We start from the raw sequence: 22,916 nt of genomic DNA, 5'->3' as shown, positions 1-22,916 counted from the left end.
GGGGAATTCCTCCGACTCCGCAGGAACTGTTCAGATGACAAGGAATTCACAACACAAAGCATAGAACTGACAAATAGACTATGCGATAGGGGATACAGTAAAACCTCAATAAAAAAAGCTATGAAAACTGTCAAAACCATCAAAAGAGAGGATTTAATTTTCAAAAGAGAACCAAAAAATATAAGTACTGATAACACCATTCGTTTTGTTGGGAATTTCTGTCAAGAATGGAAGAGGGTAAACACAGCAATACAGAAACATTGGCATATTCTACATGCAGATCTTACCCTATCTAAAAATTTGGGTCCGAAGGTCGCCATGAGTTGGCGCAGATCCAAAAACCTCAAAGACAGACTTGTAAGCAGTCACTTTCAAAAATTCCCTACTAAAAGACCAATAGCCACTGGAACATACCCCTGTGGCAAATGCAAAGCCTGCAAATATATAGATTCAACAAAAGAAATAAAAGATAAATTCGGAAAGATGATACAAATAAAAGACTACATGAACTGCCAAACGGAAGGAGTTATTTATTGCTTGAAATGTAGCTGCAACCAAAAATACATTGGCATGACAACTCGCCCGCTCAAACAGCGAGTCCTAGAACATGTAGGATCTATACGTAATGCCATCACGGATAAGGCTAAGATGAAGCAACTAACTTCAGTTGCTCGCCATTTTTACACCCATCATGAGAATAGATGGGAGGAGCTCAAAGTCTTTGGTTTGGAGAAAATTAAACTCGGAATACGAGGAGGTAATCTAACCGACAACTTACTGAAAAGAGAGAGCGAATGGATCTTTAAGATGGGATCCTTATACCCAACAGGTATGAATGAAAACATAAACTACGGGGTTTATCTAAATTAATGTCCTCTTAACACTTGTTATCCACCTACAGTTTCTTCCTGTAACCATGGTTAACTCACATAAAATATTTTTACAAACACCTCTTTTTAAAACATCCCACTTCCTAATAACAGACTATCAATCACGCTCTTGTCACACCTATTCACTCTCACATAGCACAATTTCATCACAGGCTAGCAACAGCATATCACTCACATTCCCACCACTTCTATTCAACAGCACATCTTCGTCATAGGTTCTCTTCACATTTATTTTCTGTCCTCTCCATTATTATCACAAATAAGTACAATTGATTCACCATTTTCCCTCACTTCCTTATTAAATATTTCATTCCCCCGTAATTTTCACCAATCAAGAATAAAAATTAATATAAAAATCATCATGAATCACATCACTTATTACCCAATTTACTTATTAATTAATTAAAGCATTGCTACAAATTAATTAATAACATATCACTACTTGCACATCAACAATATGTTTTTCACCTTATTAAACATGCCTTGCCATATTATTTATATTACAAATCCACTATAAACTAACACAAACCGTGGTAACTACTTTTATTATTATTGTGAAACCTGGGAGACCAATATAACCCACAAGATTGGTGGACTATTATGTTCATCAAACAAATCATCCAATCAGCTATGAGCCCCGATCTACATAAACTGGAACCTTCAGAGATCACATTACGTCCTGTGACCAAGCTTAATTTGCGAAACGTACGTCAGGATTAGGCAATCACGTGATGCGCACACGTGATCGCACCAGCCGGAGCGCTTAGACCATCACCAGGCAACGGCCCTCAGTGAAACCACGGACACACGCTGCTGCAGCTTCGGGAGTGTCTCCTGCGGCGACGTCTACAACCCACCGCTATTACAGACACACGCCGCTGCAGTCCTCGGAGCCCTCACACGGCACAAAACGGAATGGACAGCGTACAGACCAGCACTGGTATCGTATATACCCCACACCAATGTGTAATCTAACTATTTTACAGTGAAAATTTGCAAGGCTGCAACTGACTGACTGAATAATCTGCAAATACCTCTTATAGAACTCTGAACATCAGAAATACCTTATAGCAGTTCAGTCCCCAAGTGCAATCTAAAGAAATAATTGTTCATTATAGCTGGTATCTGTTTGATATCCATTCAAAATTGTCTGCCATTCTGCCTTAATCAGGCACTTAAGCTAATTGGTACGGCCGTACAGGTGATTTTTTTCTAAGCACAAACATAACATTTATTAATTAATGATGTAATGTGGCATTTATGAATTTTTCCACATATACATAATTTTTCTAATAACTTATTTATAATTTTTCTGTGAACTTTTATGTCACGTGCGGTACAATTAAGGGAGTGTATTTATAACTATCTTTTTGTGACCATTGTGTCATATGTTGATCAATCAACTGGTAGTTGCTAACCATGTCACATGTGGAATAATTAAGGGATTATATCTATAATTATCTGTTTGTGACCATTGTGTCATATGCTGATTAATCAGCTGGTGATCGTTAAGGATTTTGTGGCCGCCGTGTCACATACCTTTCCACAATTTAAGTATCTCTTTGTGACCACTGTGTCGTGACTGTCGGGTCACAAACCGAATTATCAATTGATGAATACTTGTGACAATCAGGTCACATGTGGTATAATTAAGGGATTGTATCTATAATTATCTCTTTGTGACCATTGTGTCATATGCTGATCAATCAGCTGGTGATTTTAAGGTTCTGTGACCACTCTGTCACATACCTTTCCGTAATTTAAGTATCTCTTTATGACAACTGTGTCATGACCGCCATGTCATATATTCACTTATCAGTTAATGAATATTTGTGATAATATGCATTTATTTACTCCCATGTGACCGCCGTGTCATATATTTTGCTTATATGTGGTATATTTGAATTTTTCCCTCATATATTTAAGTGACTATATACATACAACTAACCCTAGTGATCACTGTATCTTATGCTGATTTATCAGCTGTTTGCACATAATCCTTTTCAGTTTGTAACTTAATTGTTACAAATTATATACATTTTCCACTCCTTACATATAGTAGTCACCTGGCATATATTTGGAGTGACCAAAGAAAGGAGTCCAATAATTGCGGTCATACTTCACTGGAGATGCCCAATCTCTTCTGAACTTGGAAGCTAAGCAGTGAAAGGCTGGGTCAGTACGAGGAAGGGAGACCTCCTTTGAACACCCTGGTACTGCAATAAATTGGCTCTTGGACACAGTGGCACTCAGTTGTATGTCATCCAATATTGGGACTCGTATGACCAATGATTTTATTCTCTGCATCTATAAAAATCCGTAATGGATACTAATCGCAGAATGAATGATGGTCACTTATTTCATGAGATATATCACATAAAATTATGGTGACAAAAGTATCACAGAAATTTGCTCCTGGCGATTTGCTAATCGTGAGTATTGGAGATCACGAATAATTTATTAATATTCTCGCTAAGCTACTATTAATTTCATAGGTAGTCACTCCCTGAATTTGATTTTTGTTAATTATCATTGTTTCTATTTAATAATTCATAAATTACACTAATCACCTCTGAATTAGAGTGCTCCCACAAAAGAGTCTTTTCCAAAACTCTCCTTTTGGCTTTCTTTGTACTTGATTACCAATACACCAAGAAACTTAATTCATGAGGGAGAGCTAAACATTTTTTTCTAAAATGTTAGATTCTTAGAAGACACATTTTATTGCAATTATTGTACATATATTTACATCAACACTTATTTGGGTTATATAGTAAAATTCATATAATTACATACATTTCTATAACAACCTTTTTTTAGCTTTTAGTACATATTTACAAAAATTTGTGATTTAAAAAAATTATTATATGTATGAAAAAGAAGACTTTCTGTCAATCAAGAACTTAAACTGAAGGTACTAAAACACATCAGGTCCCACCGAGATTTGAACTCGGATCGCTGGATTCAGAGCCCAGAGTCCTAACCATTACACCATGGAACCTCTCTTCTAACACATCATATACAACTTTCTCTTAGAGTGTAAGATCTTATTTTCTACAAGTTACAGGAATAATAATCAGAGAGATAAGTATTACATTGTATTTACAAAAAAAAGCCATTAGGACCTACCAAATTTTTATACAGATTATAGGTTTCAGAGTCCAGAATTGTTAACAGCACACAATGAAACCTCATTCATATGGTAGCATGTACATTTTTTGTCAGAGTATAAGATTCTTAGTGGATACATTTTATTGGAATTAAATGACAGATAAACCTGTCTCTCAGTGTGTAAGATTCTTAATTTATGCAATTTATAGATATTTTCTTTCTCAGAGATATTAACTGTATTGTACTTACGACAAAACCAATAGAACCTACCAAGATGTAAATATAGATCATGGATTCAGAGTCCAAAATGTTTACCAATACACCATGAAACCTCATCCATTAGGGAGCATCTAAATATTTTTATAAGAATGTACTCTCAGAGAGATTTGAACTGAATGGTACTTACAAAAACCAATAGGACCTACCAAGATTTAAATACAGATCACTGTATTCAAAGATCAGAGTGGAGTGGTTACCAATACACCAAGAAACCACATTCATTAGGGAACATCTAAAAAAATTTTCTAAAATGTTAGATTCTTAGAAGACACATTTTATTGAAGTTATTGTACATATATTAACATCAATGCTTATTGGATTACACAGTAAAATTCATATAATTACAAACATTTCTATAACTACCTTTTTTAGATTTTAGTAAATTTTTACAATAATCAGTGATTTAAAAAAATGTATTATATGTATAAAAAAGAAAAGTTTTTGTCAATCAAGGACTTAAACTGAAGGTACTAAAATGCACCTGGTCCCTCCGAGATTTGAACTCAATTTACTGGATTCAGAGTACAGAGTGCTAACCATAACACCATGGAATCTCCCTTCTAATAACCCATATAAAACTTTCTCTCAGAGTGTAAGATCTTTATTTCTACAAGATACAGAAATATTCATTCAGAGAGATATGTACTACATTGTATTTACAAATAAAACCATTAGGACCTACCAATTTGTATATACAGATTATTAGTTTCAGAGTCCAGAATTATTAACAGTACACCATGAAAGCTCATTCATATGGTGGCATGTAAAAAATGTTCTCACAGTGTAAGATTCTTAGAGGTTACATTTTATTGGAATTATATTACCGATAAACCTGTCTCTCAGTGTGTATGATTCTTAATTTATGCAATTTATAGATATTTTCTTTCTCAGAGATATGAACTGCATAATACTTACAAAAAAACAATAGGACCTACCAAGATGTAAATACAAATCATGGATTCAGAGTCCAAAATGGTTACAAATACACCAGGAAACCTCATTCATGAGGAAGCATTAAACAGTTTTTATTAGAATGTACTCTCAGAGAAATATAAACTGAACGGTACTTACAAAAAACCAATAGGACCTACCAAGATTTAAATACAGATCACTGGATTCAAAGATCAGAGTGGTTACCAATACACCAAGAAACTTCATTCATGAGGGAGAGCTAAACATTTTTTTCTAAAATGTTAGATTCTTAGAAGACACATTTTATTGCAATTATTGTACATATATTTACATCAACGCTTATTTGGGTTATATAGTAACATTCATATAATTACATACATTTCTATAACTACCTTTTTTTAGATTTTAGTACATATTTACAAAAATCAGTGATTTAAAAAAATTATTATATGTATGAAAAAGAAGACTTTCTGTCAATCAAGAACTTAAACTGAAGGTACTAAAACACATCAGGTCCCTTTGAGATTTGAACTCGGATCACTGGATTCAGAGTCCAGAGTGCTAACCATTACACCACGAAACCTCTCTTCTAACAGAACATATACAACTTTCTCTTAGAGTGTGAGATCTTATTTTCTACAAGTTACAGGAATAATAATCAGAGAGATAAATATTACATTGTATTTACAAAAAAAGCAATTAGGACCTACCAAATTTTTATACAGATTATAGGTTTCAGAGTCCAGAATTGTTAACAGTACACAATGAAACCTCATTCATATGGTAGCATGTAAATTTTTTTGTCAGAGTATAAGATTCTTAGTGGATACATTTTATTGGAATTAAATGACAGATAAACCTGTCTCTCAGTGTGTAAGATTCTTAATTTATGCAATTTATAGATAATTTCTTTCTCAGAGATATTAACTGTATTGTACTTACAACAAAACCAATAGAACCAACCAAGATGTAAATATAGATCATGGATTCAGAGTCCAAAATGTTTACCAATACACCATGAAACCTCATCCATTAGGGAGCATCTAAATATTTTTATAAGAATGTACTCTCGGAGAGATTTGAACTGAATGGTACTTACAAAAACCAATAGGACCTACCAAGATTTAAATACAGATCACTGTATTCAAAGATCAGAGTGGAGTGGTTACCAATACACCAAGAAACCACATTCATTAGGGAACATCTAAAAAAAATTTCTAAAATGTTAGATTCTTAGAAGACACATTTTATTAAAGTTATTGTACGTATATTAACATCAATGCTTATTGGATTACACAGTAAAATTCATATAATTACAAACATTTCTATAACTACCTTTTTTAGATTTTAGTAAATTTTTACAATAATCAGTGATTTAAAAAAATGTATTATATGTATAAAAAAGAAAAGTTTTTGTCAATCAAGGACTTAAACTAAAGGTACTAAAATGCATCTGGTCCCACCGAGATTTGAACTCAATTTACTGGATTCAGAGTACAGAGTGCTAACCATAACACCATGGAATATCCCTTCTAATAACACATATAAAACTTTCTCTCAGAGTGTAAGATCTTTATTTCTACAAGATACAGAAATATTCATTCAGAGAGATATGTACTACATTGTATTTACAAATAAAATCATTAGGACCTACCAATTTGTATATACAGATTATTAGTTTCAGAGTCCAGAATTGTTAACAGTACACTATGAAAGCTCATTCATATGGTGGCATGTAAAAAATGTTCTCACAGTGTAAGATTCTTAGAGGTTACATTTTATTGGAATTATATTACCGATAAACCTGTCTCTCAGTGTGTATGATTCTTAATTTATGCAATTTATAGATATTTTCTTTCTCAGTGATATGAACTGCATAATACGTACAAAAAAACAATAGGACCTACCAAGATGTAAATACAAATCATGGATTCAGAGTCCAAAATGGTTACAAATACACCAGGAAACCTCATTCATGAGGAAGCATTTAAACAGTTTTCATTAGAATGTACTCTCAGAGAAATATAAACTGAACGGTACTTACAAAAAACCAATAGGACCTACCAAGATTTAAATACAGATCACTGGATTCAAAGATCAGAGTGGTTACCAATACACCAAGAAACTTCATTCATGAGGGAGAGCTAAACATTTTTTTTTTAAATGTTAGATTCTTAGAAGACACATTTTATTGCAATTATTGTACATATATTTACATCAACGCTTATTTGGGTTATATAGTAAAATTCATATAATTACATACATTTCTATAACTACCTTTTTCTAGCTTTTAGTACATATTTACAAAAATCAGTGATTTAAAAAAATTATTATATGTATGAAAAAGAAGACTTTCTGTCAATCAAGAACTTAAACTGAAGGTACTAAAACACATCAGGTCCCACCGAGATTTGAACTCGGATCGCTGGATTCAGAGTTCAGAGTGCTAACCATTACACCATGGAACCTCTCTTCTAACACAACATATACAACTTTCTCTTAGAGTGTGAGATCTTATTTTCTACAAGTTACAGGAATAATAATCGGAGAGATAAGTATTACATTGTATTTACAAAAAAAAAGCCATTAGGACCTACCAAATTTTTATACAGATTATAGGTTTCAGAGTCCAGAATTGTTAACAGCACACAATGAAACCTCATTCATATGGTAGCATGTACATTTTTTGTCAGAGTATAAGATTCTTAGTGGATACATTTTATTGGAATTAAATGACAGATAAACCTGTCTCTCAGTGTGTAAGATTCTTAATTTATGCAATTTATAGATATTTTCTTTCTCAGAGATATTAACTGTATTGTACTTACAACAAAACCAATAGAACCTACCAAGATGTAAATATAGATCATGGATTCAGAGTCCAAAATGTTTACCAATATACCATGAAACCTCATCCATTAGGGAGCATCTAAATATTTTTATAAGAATGTACTCTCAGAGAGATATGAACTGAATGGTACTTACAAAAAACCAATAGGACCTACCAAGATTTAAATACAGATCACTGTATTCAAAGATCAGAGTGGAGTGGTTACCAATACACCAAGAAACCACATTCATTAGGGAACATCTAAACATTTTTTTCTAAAATGTTAGATTCTTAGAAGACACATTTTATTGAAGTTATTGTACATATATTGACATCAATGCTTATTTGGATTACACGGTAAAATTCATATAATTACAAACATTTCTATAACTACCTTTTTTTTAGATTTTAGTACATTTTTACAATAATCAGTGATTTTTACAAAAAATGTATTATATGTATAAAAAAGAAAAGTTTTTGTCAATCAAGGACTTAAACTGAAGGTACTAAAATGCACCTGGTCCCACCTAGGTTTGAACTCAATTTACTGGATTCAGAGTACAGAGTGCTAACCATAACACCATGGAATCTCCCTTCTAATAACACATATAAAACTTTCTCTCAGAGTGTAAGATCTTTATTTCTACAAGATACAGAAATATTCATTCAGAGAGATATGTACTACATTGTATTTACAAATAAAACCATTAGGACCTACCAATTTGTATATACAGATTATTAGTTTCAGAGTCCAGAATTGTTAACAGTACACCATGAAAGCTCATTCATATGGTGGCATGTAAAAAATCTTCTCACAGTGTAAGATTCTTAGAGGTTACATTTTATTGGAATTATATTACCGATAAACCTGTCTCTCAGTGTGTATGATTCTTAATTTATGCAATTTATAGATATTTTCTTTCTCAGAGATATGAACTGCATAATACTTACAAAAAAACAATAGGACCTTCCAAGATGTAAATACAAATCATGGATTCAGAGTCCAAAATGGTTACAAATACACCAGGAAACCTCATTCATGAGGAAGCATTTAAACAGTTTTTATTAGAATGTACTCTCAGAGAAATATAAACTGAACGGTACTTACAAAAAACCAATAGGACCTACCAAGATTTAAATACAGATCACTGGATTCAAAGATCAGAGTGATTACCAATACACTAGAAAAAAGGGAGTTTAGGGGGGAAAACCGCACCAGTCCAAATAGATTTTAATGAAATAATTAGAGACCTCTGAAAAACTGAATTTAAATAGAATTCCTTCTATATATGGCAACCATAGATATTGTAAGGATTAATCCCAAAATCGTATAGTGTTGCTATCAGTGGTGCTCCCTAGAGTCAAAAAGTATCAAGTACAAAGAAAGCCAAAAGGAGAGTTTTGGAAAAGACTCTTTTGTGGGAGCACTCTAATTCAGAGGTGATTAGTGTAATTTATGAATTATTAAATAGAAACAATGATAATTAACAAAAATCAAATTCAGGGAGTGACTACCTATGAAATTAATAGTAGCTTAGCGAGAATATTAATAAATTATTCGTGATCTCCAATACTCACGATTAGCAAATCGCCAGGAGCAAATTTCTGTGATACTTTTGTCACCATAATTTTATGTGATATATCTCATGAAATAAGTGACCATCATTCATTCTGCGATTAGTATCCATTACGGATTTTTATAGATGCAGAGAATAAAATCATTGGTCATACGAGTCCCAATATTGGATGACATACAACTGAGTGCCACTGTGTCCAAGAGCCAATTTATTGCAGTACCAGGGTGTTCAAAGGAGGTCTCCCTTCCTCGTACTGACCCAGCATACTGCGGAGGATCCCATTAATAGACCCATGTGTAAAAAGAAGTCCACCTACTTTCCATAGGAACAAATCTGTCCCGAAGTATCGGTATTCATGAAGCTGGTAGCGAAAGAATTTGACCAAATCCATATAAACAAACAAAAGTGGCGGGGTTATTCTAATCTTACCCGACAAGAAAGAACTGCCCTAAGAGAAATACGGACATGGCAAGATGTGGTCATCAAGTCCTCGGACAAAGGAGGCAACGTCGTCATCTGGCCCAAAACAGAATATATTAAGGAAGCACAGCGACAACTTGATACCACCAACTGTTATAAACAAATATTACTTAATCCTCTTCAGGATTATAAAACAATCTATGAAAAGATTCTTAACCAAGCACAAGCTCAAGGTACCATCACAAAACAGGAGTATGATTATTTGTTGACACAGAATCCCAAGATCCCTACCTATTACCTACTACCAAAAATACATAAAAACATCCAGACCCCCCCAGGGAGACCCATTGTGTCTGGGATAGGGGGATTAACAGAAAAGGCGAGTATCTTCCTTGATCTACACCTCAGACAATATGTTCTTGATCTTCCCTCATATGTCCAGGATACAACTGACATATTGAGGAAACTGCATGATTTAAGACTAGAAGAAAATCAATACTTGGTGTCATTAGATGTTGAGGCTTTATACACATCAATAGGCCATAAAGATGGGATAAGAGCAGTAGCACACTTTCTAAATAATGAACCAAAGAAGGATTTTCACCTGTTTTTGATTAAATTACTTCATTTTGTGCTACATTACAATTTTTTTACATTTAATGACAAATTCTATCTCCAAACAAGGGGCACGGCTATGGGGGCGGCCTGTGCGCCCACATATGCTAACATATTCCTTGGATGGTGGGAGAAGGAAATCATCTTCAAAGACCACAATGACACATTTACGTCTCATGTCGTTATGTGGAACAGATTCATAGACGACATTTTTATGATCTGGGAAGGTGACCTACAGCTGCTGCACCAATTCATAGAACATCTCAACAAGAATGATTTGAATATTCATCTAACACATAGTATAAGCCAATCAGAGCTTCCATTTTTGGACTTGATGATTTACAAGAACCCTGAAGGAATGATTGCTACAAAATTATATCGGAAGAGTACAGCAACAAACACCTTATTACACCAAACCAGTTCTCATTTTCCCCCTACCATAGAAAATATTCCAAAAGGGGAATTCCTCCGACTCCGCAGGAACTGTTCAGATGACAAGGAATTCACAACACAAAGCATAGAACTGACAAATAGACTATGCGATAGGGGATACAGTAAAACCTCAATAAAAAAAGCTATGAAAACTGTCAAAACCATCAAAAGAGAGGATTTAATTTTCAAAAGAGAACCAAAAAATATAAGTACTGATAACACCATTCGTTTTGTTGGGAATTTCTGTCAAGAATGGAAGAGGGTAAACACAGCAATACAGAAACATTGGCATATTCTACATGCAGATCTTACCCTATCTAAAAATTTGGGTCCGAAGGTCGCCATGAGTTGGCGCAGATCCAAAAACCTCAAAGACAGACTTGTAAGCAGTCACTTTCAAAAATTCCCTACTAAAAGACCAATAGCCACTGGAACATACCCCTGTGGCAAATGCAAAGCCTGCAAATATATAGATTCAACAAAAGAAATAAAAGATAAATTCGGAAAGATGATACAAATAAAAGACTACATGAACTGCCAAACGGAAGGAGTTATTTATTGCTTGAAATGTAGCTGCAACCAAAAATACATTGGCATGACAACTCGCCCGCTCAAACAGCGAGTCCTAGAACATGTAGGATCTATACGTAATGCCATCACGGATAAGGCTAAGATGAAGCAACTAACTTCAGTTGCTCGCCATTTTTACACCCATCATGAGAATAGATGGGAGGAGCTCAAAGTCTTTGGTTTGGAGAAAATTAAACTCGGAATACGAGGAGGTAATCTAACCGACAACTTACTGAAAAGAGAGAGCGAATGGATCTTTAAGATGGGATCCTTATACCCAACAGGTATGAATGAAAACATAAACTACGGGGTTTATCTAAATTAATGTCCTCTTAACACTTGTTATCCACCTACAGTTTCTTCCTGTAACCATGGTTAACTCACATAAAATATTTTTACAAACACCTCTTTTTAAAACATCCCACTTCCTAATAACAGACTATCAATCACGCTCTTGTCACACCTATTCACTCTCACATAGCACAATTTCATCACAGGCTAGCAACAGCATATCACTCACATTCCCACCACTTCTATTCAACAGCACATCTTCATCATAGGTTCTCTTCACATTTATTTTCTGTCCTCTCCATTATTATCACAAATAAGTACAATTGATTCACCATTTTCCCTCACTTCCTTATTAAATATTTCATTCCCCCGTAATTTTCACCAATCAAGAATAAAAATTAATATAAAAATCATCATGAATCACATCACTTATTACCCAATTTACTTATTAATTAATTAAAGCATTGCTACAAATTAATTAATAACATATCACTACTTGCACATCAACAATATGTTTTTCACCTTATTAAACATGCCTTGCCATATTATTTATATTACAAATCCACTATAAACTAACACAAACCGTGGTAACTACTTTTATTATTATTGTGAAACCTGGGAGACCAATATAACCCACAAGATTGGTGGACTATTATGTTCATCAAACAAATCATCCAATCAGCTATGAGCCCCGATCTACATAAACTGGAACCTTCAGAGATCACATTACGTCCTGTGACCAAGCTTAATTTGCGAAACATACGTCAGGATTAGGCAATCACGTGATGCGCACACGTGATCGCACCAGCCGGAGCGCTTAGACCATCACCAGGCAACGGCCCTCAGTGAAACCACGGACACACGCTGCTGCAGCTTCGGGAGTGTCTCCTGCGGCGACGTCTACAACCCACCGCTATTACAGACACACGCCGCTGCAGTCCTCGGAGCCCTCACACGGCACAAAACGGAATGGACAGCGTACAGACCAGCACTGGTATCGTATATACCCCACACCAATGTGTAATCTAACTATTTTACAGTGAAAATTTGCAAGGCTGCAACTGACTGACTGAATAATCTGCAAATACCTCTTATAGAACTCTGAACATCAGAAATACCTTATAGCAGTTCAGTCCCCAAGTGCAATCTAAAGAAATAATTGTTCATTATAGCTGGTATCTGTTTGATATCCATTCAAAATTGTCTGCCATTCTGCCTTAATCAGGCACTTAAGCTAATTGGTACGGCCGTACAGGTGATTTTTTTCTAAGCACAAACATAACATTTATTAATTAATGATGTAATGTGGCATTTATGAATTTTTCCACATATACATAATTTTTCTAATAACTTATTTATAATTTTTCTGTGAACTTTTATGTCACGTGCGGTACAATTAAGGGAGTGTATTTATAACTATCTTTTTGTGACCATTGTGTCATATGTTGATCAATCAACTGGTAGTTGCTAACCATGTCACATGTGGAATAATTAAGGGATTATATCTATAATTATCTGTTTGTGACCATTGTGTCATATGCTGATTAATCAGCTGGTGATCGTTAAGGATTTTGTGGCCGCCATGTCACATACCTTTCCACAATTTAAGTATCTCTTTGTGACCACTGTGTCGTGACTGTCGGGTTCACAAACCGAATTTTCAATTGATGAATACTTGTGACAATCAGGTCACATGTGGTATAATTAAGGGATTGTATCTATAATTATCTCTTTGTGACCATTGTGTCATATGCTGATCAATCAGCTGGTGATTTTAAGGTTCTGTGACCACTCTGTCACATACCTTTCCGTAATTTAAGTATCTCTTTATGACAACTGTGTCATGACCGCCATGTCATATATTCACTTATCAGTTAATGAATATTTGTGATAATATGCATTTATTTACTCCCATGTGACCGCCGTGTCATATATTTTGCTTATATGTGGTATATTTGAATTTTTCCCTCATATATTTAAGTGACTATATACATACAACTAACCCTAGTGATCACTGTATCTTATGCTGATTTATCAGCTGTTTGCACATAATCCTTTTCAGTTTGTAACTTAATTGTTACAAATTATATACATTTTCCACTCCTTACATATAGTAGTCACCTGGCATATATTTGGAGTGACCAAAGAAAGGAGTCCAATAATTGCGGTCATACTTCACTGGAGATGCCCAATCTCTTCTGAACTTGGAAGCTAAGCAGTGAAAGGCTGGGTCAGTACGAGGAAGGGAGACCTCCTTTGAACACCCTGGTACTGCAATAAATTGGCTCTTGGACACAGTGGCACTCAGTTGTATGTCATCCAATATTGGGACTCGTATGACCAATGATTTTATTCTCTGCATCTATAAAAATCCGTAATGGATACTAATCGCAGAATGAATGATGGTCACTTATTTCATGAGATATATCACATAAAATTATGGTGACAAAAGTATCACAGAAATTTGCTCCTGGCGATTTGCTAATCGTGAGTATTGGAGATCACGAATAATTTATTAATATTCTCGCTAAGCTACTATTAATTTCATAGGTAGTCACTCCCTGAATTTGATTTTTGTTAATTATCATTGTTTCTATTTAATAATTCATAAATTACACTAATCACCTCTGAATTAGAGTGCTCCCACAAAAGAGTCTTTTCCAAAACTCTCCTTTTGGCTTTCTTTGTACTTGATTACCAATACACCAAGAAACTTAATTCATGAGGGAGAGCTAAACATTTTTTTCTAAAATGTTAGATTCTTAGAAGACACATTTTATTGCAATTATTGTACATATATTTACATCAACACTTATTTGGGTTATATAGTAAAATTCACATAATTACATACATTTCTATAACAACCTTTTTTTAGCTTTTTGTACATATTTACAAAAATTTGTGATTTAAAAAAATTATTATATGTATGAAAAAGAAGACTTTCTGTCAATCAAGAACTTAAACTGAAGGTACTAAAACACATCAGGTCCCACCGAGATTTGAACTCGGATCGCTGGATTCAGAGCCCAGAGTGCTAACCATTACACCATGGAACCTCTCTTCTAACACATCATATACAACTTTCTCTTAGAGTGTAAGATCTTATTTTCTACAAGTTACAGGAATAATAATCAGAGAGATAAGTATTACATTGTATTTACAAAAAAAAAGCCATTAGGACCTACCAAATTTTTATACAGATTATAGGTTTCAGAGTCCAGAATTGTTAACAGCACACAATGAAACCTCATTCATATGGTAGCATGTACATTTTTTGTCAGAGTATAAGATTCTTAGTGGATACATTTTATTGGAATTAAATGACAGATAAACCTGTCTCTCAGTGTGTAAGATTCTTAATTTATGCAATTTATAGATATTTTCTTTCTCAGAGATATTAACTGTATTGTACTTACGACAAAACCAATAGAACCTACCAAGATGTAAATATAGATCATGGATTCAGAGTCCAAAATGTTTACCAATACACCATGAAACCTCATCCATTAGGGAGCATCTAAATATTTTTATAAGAATGTACTCTCAGAGAGATTTGAACTGAATGGTACTTACAAAAACCAATAGGACCTACCAAGATTTAAATACAGATCACTGTATTCAAAGATCAGAGTGGAGTGGTTACCAATACACCAAGAAACCACATTCATTAGGGAACATCTAAAAAAAATGTCTAAAATGTTAGATTCTTAGAAGACACATTTTATTGAAGTTATTGTACATATATTAACATCAATGCTTATTGGATTACACAGTAAAATTCATATAATTACAAACATTTCTATAACTACCTTTTTTAGATTTTAGTAAATGTTTACAATAATCAGTGATTTAAAAAAATGTATTATATGTATAAAAAAGAAAAGTTTTTGTCAATCAAGGACTTAAACTGAAGGTACTAAAATGCACCTGGTCCCTCCGAGATTTGAACTCAATTTACTGGATTCAGAGTACAGAGTGCTAACCATAACACCATGGAATCTCCCTTCTAATAACCCATATAAAACTTTCTCTCAGAGTGTAAGATCTTTATTTCTACAAGATACAGAAATATTCATTCAGAGAGATATGTACTACATTGTATTTACAAATAAAACCAACAGGACCTACCAATTTGTATATACAGATTATTAGTTTCAGAGTCCAGAATTATTAACAGTACACCATGAAAGCTCATTCATATGGTGGCATGTAAAAAATGTTCTCACAGTGTAAGATTCTTAGAGGTTACATTTTATTGGAAGTATATTACCGATAAACCTGTCTCTCAGTGTGTATGATTCTTAATTTATGCAATTTATAGTTATTTTCTTTCTCAGAGATATGAACTGCATAATACTTACAAAAAAACAATAGGACCTACCAAGATGTAAATACAAATCATGGATTCAGAGTCCAAAATGGTTACAAATACACCAGGAAACCTCATTCATGAGGAAGCATTAAACAGTTTTTATTAGAATGTACTCTCAGAGAAATATAAACTGAACGGTACTTACAAAAAACCAATAGGACCTACCAAGATTTAAATACAGATCACTGGATTCAAAGATCAGAGTGGTTACCAATACACCAAGAAACTTCATTCATGAGGGAGAGCTAAACATTTTTTTCTAAAATGTTAGATTCTTAGAAGACACATTTTATTGCAATTATTGTACATATATTTACATCAACGCTTATTTGGGTTATATAGTAAAATTCATATAATTACATACATTTCTATAACTACCTTTTTTTTAGCATTTAGTACATATTTACAAAAATCAGTGATTTAAACAAATTATTATATGTATGAAAAAGAAGACTTTCTGTCAATCAAGAACTTAATCATCAGGTCCTAACGAGATTTGAACTCGGATCGCTGGATTCAGAGTCCAGAGTGCTAACCATTACACCATGGAACCTCTCTTCTAACACACCATATACAACTTTCTATTAGAGTGTGAGATCTTATTTTCTACAAGTTACAGGAATAATAATCAGAGAGATAAGTATTACATTATATTTACAAAAAAAAGCCATTAGGACCTACCAAATTTTTATACAGATTATAGGTTTCAGAGTCCAGAATTGTTAACAGTACACAATGAAACCTCATTCATATGGTAGCATGTACATTTTTTGTCAGAGTATAAGATTCTTAGTGGATACATTTTATTGGAATTAAATGACAGATAAACCTGTCTCTCAGTGTGTAAGATTCTTAATTTATGCAATTTATAGATATTTTCTTTCTCAGAGATAATAACTGTATTGTACTTACAACAAAACCAATAGAACCTACCAAGATGTAAATATAGATCATGGATTCAGAGTCCAAAATGTTTACCAATACACCATGAAACCTCATCCATTAGGGAGCATCTAAATATTTTTATAAGAATGTACTCTCAGAGAGATATGAACTGAATGGTACTTACAAAAAACCAATAGGACCTACCAAGATTTAAATACAGATCACTGTATTCAAAGATCAGAGTGGAGTGGTTACCAATACACCAAGAAACCACATTCATTAGGGAACATCTAAACATTTTTTTCTAAAATGTTAGATTCTTAGAAGACACATTTTATTGAAGTTATTGTACATATATTAACATCAATGCTTATTTGGATTACACAGTAAAATTCATATAATTACAAACATTTCTATAACTACCTTTTTTTAGATTTTAGTACATTTTTACAATAATCAGTGATTTAAAAAAATGTATTATATGTATAAAAAAGAAAAGTTTTTGTCAATCAAGGACTTAAACTTTGTACTAAAATGCACCTGGTCCCACCGAGATTTGAACTCAATTTACTGGATTCAGAGTACAGAGTGCTAACCATAACACCATGGAATCTCCCTTCTAATAACACATATAAAACTTTCTCTCAGAGTGTAAGATCTTTATTTCTACAAGATACAGAAATATTCATTCAGAGAGATATGTACTACATTGTATTTACAAATAAAACCATTAGGACCTACCAATTTGTATATACAGATTATTAGTTTCAGAGTCCAGAATTGTTAACAGTACACCATGAAAGCTCATTCATATGGTGGCATGTAAAAAATGTGCTCACAGTGTAAGATTCTTAGAGGTTACATTTTATTGGAATTATATTACCGATAAACCTGTCTCTCAGTGTGTATGATTCTTAATTTATGCAATTTATAGATATTTTCTTTCTCAGAGATATGAACTGCATAATACTTACAAAAAAAAACAATAGGACCTACCAAGATGTAAATACAAATCATGGATTCAGAGTCCAAAATGGTTACAAATACACCAGGAAACCTCATTCATGAGGAAGCATTTAAACAGTTTTTATTAGAATGTACTCTCAGAGAAATATAAACTGAACGGTACTTACAAAAAACCAATAGGACCTACCAAGATTTAAATACAGATCACTGGATTCAAAGATCAGAGTGGTTACCAATACACCAAGAAACTTCATTCATGAGGGAGAGCTAAACATTTTTTTCTAAAATGTTAGATTCTTAGAAGACACATTTTATTGCAATTATTGTACATATATTTACATCAACGCTTATTTGGGTTATATAGTAACATTCATATAATTACATACATTTCTATAACTACCTTTTTTTAGCTTTTAGTACATATTTACAAAAATCAGTGATTTAAAAAATTTATTATATGTATGAAAAAGAAGACTTTCTGTCAATCAAGAACTTAAACTGAAGGTACTAAAATACATCAGGTCCCACCGAGATTTGAACTCGGATCACTGGATTCAGAGTCCAGAGTGCTAACCATTACACCACGAAACCTCTCTTCTAACAGAACATATACAACTTTCTCTTAGAGTGTGAGATCTTATTTTCTACAAGTTACAGGAATAATAATCAGAGAGATAAATATTACATTGTATTTACAAAAAAAGCAATTAGGACCTACCAAATTTTTATACAGATTATAGGTTTCAGAGTCCAGAATTGTTAGCAGTACACAATGAAACCTCATTCATATGGTAGCATGTAAATTTTTTTGTCAGAGTATAAGATTCTTAGTGGATACATTTTATTGGAATTAAATGACAGATAAACCTGTCTCTCAGTGTGTAAGATTCTTAATTTATGCAATTTATAGATATTTTCTTTCTCAGAGATATTAACTGTATTGTACTTACAACAAAACCAATAGAACCAACCAAGATGTAAATATAGATCATGGATTCAGAGTCCAAAATGTTTACCAATACACCATGAAACCTCATCCATTAGGGAGCATCTAAATATTTTTATAAGAATGTACTCTCGGAGAGATTTGAACTGAATGGTACTTACAAAAACCAATAGGACCTACCAAGATTTAAATACAGATCACTGTATTCAAAGATCAGAGTGGAGTGGTTACCAATACACCAAGAAACCACATTCATTAGGGAACATCTAAAAAAAATTTCTAAAATGTTAGATTCTTAGAAGACACATTTTATTAAAGTTATTGTACGTATATTAACATCAATGCTTATTGGATTACACAGTAAAATTCATATAATTTCAAACATTTCTATAACTACCTTTTTTAGATTTTAGTAAATTTTTACAATAATCAGTGATTTAAAAAAATGTATTATATGTATAAAAAAGAAAAGTTTTTGTCAATCAAGGACTTAAACTAAAGGTACTAAAATGCATCTGGTCCCACCGAGATTTGTACTCAATTTACTGGATTCAGAGTACAGAGTGCTAACCATAACACCATGGAATCTCCCTTCTAATAACACATATAAAACTTTCTCTCAGAGTGTAAGATCTTTATTTCTACAAGATACAGAAATATTCATTCAGAGAGATATGTACTACATTGTATTTACAAATAAAATCATTAGGACCTACCAATTTGTATATACAGATTATTAGTTTCAGAGTCCAGAATTGTTAACAGTACACTATGAAAGCTCTTTCATATGGTGGCATGTAAAAAATGTTCTCACAGTGTAAGATTCTTAGAGGTTACATTTTATTGGAATTATATTACCGATAAACCTGTCTCTCAGTGTGTATGATTCTTAATTTATGCAATTTATAGATATTTTCTTTCTCAGTGATATGAACTGCATAATACGTACAAAAAAACAATAGGACCTACCAAGATGTAAATACAAATCATGGATTCAGAGTCCAAAATGGTTACAAATACACCAGGAAACCTCATTCATGAGGAAGCATTTAAACAGTTTTCATTAGAATGTACTCTCAGAGAAATATAAACTGAACGGTACTTACAAAAAACCAATAGGACCTACCAAGATTTAAATACAGATCACTGGATTCAAAGATCAGAGTGGTTACCAATACACCAAGAAACTTCATTCATGAGGGAGAGCTAAACATTTTTTTTTTTAAATGTTAGATTCTTAGAAGACACATTTTATTGCAATTATTGTACATATATTTACATCAACGCTTATTTGGGTTATATAGTAACATTCATATAATTACATACATTTCTATAACTACCTTTTTTTAGCTTTTAGTACATATTTACAAAAATCAGTGATTTAAAAAAATTATTATATGTATGAAAAAGAAGACTTTCTGTCAATCAAGAACTTAAACTGAAGGTACTAAAACACATCAGGTCCCACCGAGATTTGAACTCGGATCACTGGATTCAGAGTCCAGAGTGCTAACCATTACACCACGAAACCTCTCTTCTAACAGCACATATACAACTTTCTCTTAGAGTGTGAGATCTTATTTTCTACAAGTTACAGGAATAATAATCAGAGAGATAAATATTACATTGTATTTACAAAAAAAGCAATTAGGACCTACCAAATTTTTATACAGATTATAGGTTTCAGAGTCCAGAATTGTTAACAGTACACAATGAAACCTCATTCATATGGTAGCATGTAAATTTTTTTGTCAGAGTATAAGATTCTTAGTGGATACATTTTATTGGAATTAAATGACAGATAAACCTGTCTCTCAGTGTGTAAGATTCTTAATTTATGCAATTTATAGATATTTTCTTTCTCAGAGATATTAACTGTATTGTACTTACAACAAAACCAATAGAACCAACCAAGATGTAAATATAGATCATGGATTCAGAGTCCAAAATGTTTACCAATACACCATGAAACCTCATCCATTAGGGAGCATCTAAATATTTTTATAAGAATGTACTCTCGGAGAGATTTGAACTGAATGGTACTTACAAAAACCAATAGGACCTACCAAGATTTAAATACAGATCACTGTATTCAAAGATCAGAGTGGAGTGGTTACCAATACACCAAGAAACCACATTCATTAGGGAACATCTAAAAAAAAATTCTAAAATGTTAGATTCTTAGAAGACACATTTTATTAAAGTTATTGTACGTATATTAACATCAATGCTTATTGGATTACACAGTAAAATTCATATAATTACAAACATTTCTATAACTACCTTTTTTAGATTTTAGTAAATTTTTACAATAATCAGTGATTTAAAAAAATGTATTATATGTATAAAAAAGAAAAGTTTTTGTCAATCAAGGACTTAAACTAAAGGTACTAAAATGCATCTGGTCCCACCGAGATTTGTACTCAATTTACTGGATTCAGAGTACAGAGTGCTAACCATAACACCATGGAATCTCCCTTCTAATAACACATATAAAACTTTCTCTCAGAGTGTAAGATCTTTATTTCTACAAGATACAGAAATATTCATTCAGAGAGATATGTACTACATTGTATTTACAAATAAAATCATTAGGACCTACCAATTTGTATATACAGATTATTAGTTTCAGAGTCCAGAATTGTTAACAGTACACTATGAAAGCTCTTTCATATGGTGGCATGTAAAAAATGTTCTCACAGTGTAAGATTCTTAGAGGTTACATTTTATTGGAATTATATTACCGATAAACCTGTCTCTCAGTGTGTATGATTCTTAATTTATGCAATTTATAGATATTTTCTTTCTCAGTGATATGAACTGCATAATACGTACAAAAAAACAATAGGACCTACCAAGATGTAAATACAAATCATGGATTCAGAGTCCAAAATGGTTACAAATACACCAGGAAACCTCATTCATGAGGAAGCTTTTAAACAGTTTTCATTAGAATGTACTCTCAGAGAAATATAAACTGAACGGTACTTACAAAAAACCAATAGGACCTACCAAGATTTAAATACAGATCACTGGATTCAAAGATCAGAGTGGTTACCAATACACCAAGAAACTTCATTCATGAGGGAGAGCTAAACATTTTTTTTTTTAAATGTTAGATTCTTAGAAGACACATTTTATTGCAATTATTGTACATATATTTACATCAACGCTTATTTGGGTTATATAGTAACATTCATATAATTACATACATTTCTATAACTACCTTTTTTTAGCTTTTAGTACATATTTACAAAAATCAGTGATTTAAAAAAATTATTATATGTATGAAAAAGAAGACTTTCTGTCAATCAAGAACTTAAACTGAAGGTACTAAAACACATCAGGTCCCACCGAGATTTGAACTCGGATCACTGGATTCAGAGTCCAGAGTGCTAACCATTACACCACGAAACCTCTCTTCTAACAGCACATATACAACTTTCTCTTACAGTGTGAGATCTTATTTTCTACAAGTTACAGGAATAATAATCAGAGAGATAAATATTACATTGTATTTACAAAAAAAGCAATTAGGACCTACCAAATTTTTATACAGATTATAGGTTTCAGAGTCCAGAATTGTTAACAGTACACAATGAAACCTCATTCATATGGTAGCATGTAAATTTTTTTGTCAGAGTATAAGATTCTTAGTGGATACATTTTATTGGAATTAAATGACAGATAAACCTGTCTCTCAGTGTGTAAGATTCTTAATTTATGCAATTTATAGATATTTTCTTTCTCAGAGATATTAACTGTATTGTACTTACAACAAAACCAATAGAACCAACCAAGATGTAAATATAGATCATGG

At 32.8% G+C, this 22,916-nt stretch overlaps 7 non-coding genes and 2 pseudogenes across 7 annotated transcripts; 2 read left to right on the top strand and 7 right to left on the bottom strand.

Annotated features, from left to right (window-relative positions):
- The first annotated feature begins 2,995 nt into the window (after positions 1 to 2,995).
- LOC134970964 (5S ribosomal RNA) lies at positions 2,996 to 3,115 on the top strand (annotated as a pseudogene).
- A 704-nt stretch (positions 3,116 to 3,819) lies between these two features.
- TRNAQ-CUG (transfer RNA glutamine (anticodon CUG)) lies at positions 3,820 to 3,891 on the bottom strand. Its single transcript has one exon. It is a non-coding gene; the product is annotated as a tRNA-Gln (tRNA).
- Positions 3,892 to 7,588: 3,697 nt separating this feature from the next.
- On the bottom strand, positions 7,589 to 7,660 carry TRNAQ-CUG (transfer RNA glutamine (anticodon CUG)). The gene has a single exon. It is a non-coding gene; the product is annotated as a tRNA-Gln (tRNA).
- A 6,427-nt stretch (positions 7,661 to 14,087) lies between these two features.
- LOC134970952 (5S ribosomal RNA) lies at positions 14,088 to 14,207 on the top strand (annotated as a pseudogene).
- Positions 14,208 to 14,911: 704 nt separating this feature from the next.
- TRNAQ-CUG (transfer RNA glutamine (anticodon CUG)) lies at positions 14,912 to 14,983 on the bottom strand. Its single transcript has one exon. It is a non-coding gene; the product is annotated as a tRNA-Gln (tRNA).
- Positions 14,984 to 16,780: 1,797 nt separating this feature from the next.
- On the bottom strand, positions 16,781 to 16,852 carry TRNAQ-CUG (transfer RNA glutamine (anticodon CUG)). The gene has a single exon. It is a non-coding gene; the product is annotated as a tRNA-Gln (tRNA).
- Positions 16,853 to 18,669: 1,817 nt separating this feature from the next.
- Positions 18,670 to 18,741, bottom strand: TRNAQ-CUG (transfer RNA glutamine (anticodon CUG)). The gene has a single exon. It is a non-coding gene; the product is annotated as a tRNA-Gln (tRNA).
- Positions 18,742 to 20,555: 1,814 nt separating this feature from the next.
- TRNAQ-CUG (transfer RNA glutamine (anticodon CUG)) lies at positions 20,556 to 20,627 on the bottom strand. The gene has a single exon. It is a non-coding gene; the product is annotated as a tRNA-Gln (tRNA).
- A 1,814-nt stretch (positions 20,628 to 22,441) lies between these two features.
- On the bottom strand, positions 22,442 to 22,513 carry TRNAQ-CUG (transfer RNA glutamine (anticodon CUG)). The gene has a single exon. It is a non-coding gene; the product is annotated as a tRNA-Gln (tRNA).
- Between the last annotated feature and the right edge of the window lie 403 nt (positions 22,514 to 22,916).

Source organism: Pseudophryne corroboree, chromosome 11, assembly GCF_028390025.1.
Source record: "Pseudophryne corroboree isolate aPseCor3 chromosome 11, aPseCor3.hap2, whole genome shotgun sequence".
Lineage (NCBI taxonomy): Eukaryota > Metazoa > Chordata > Amphibia > Anura > Myobatrachidae > Pseudophryne > Pseudophryne corroboree.
The sequence above is the reverse complement of the archived record's forward strand: the minus strand, read 5'-3'. Positions and strand labels throughout refer to the sequence as shown.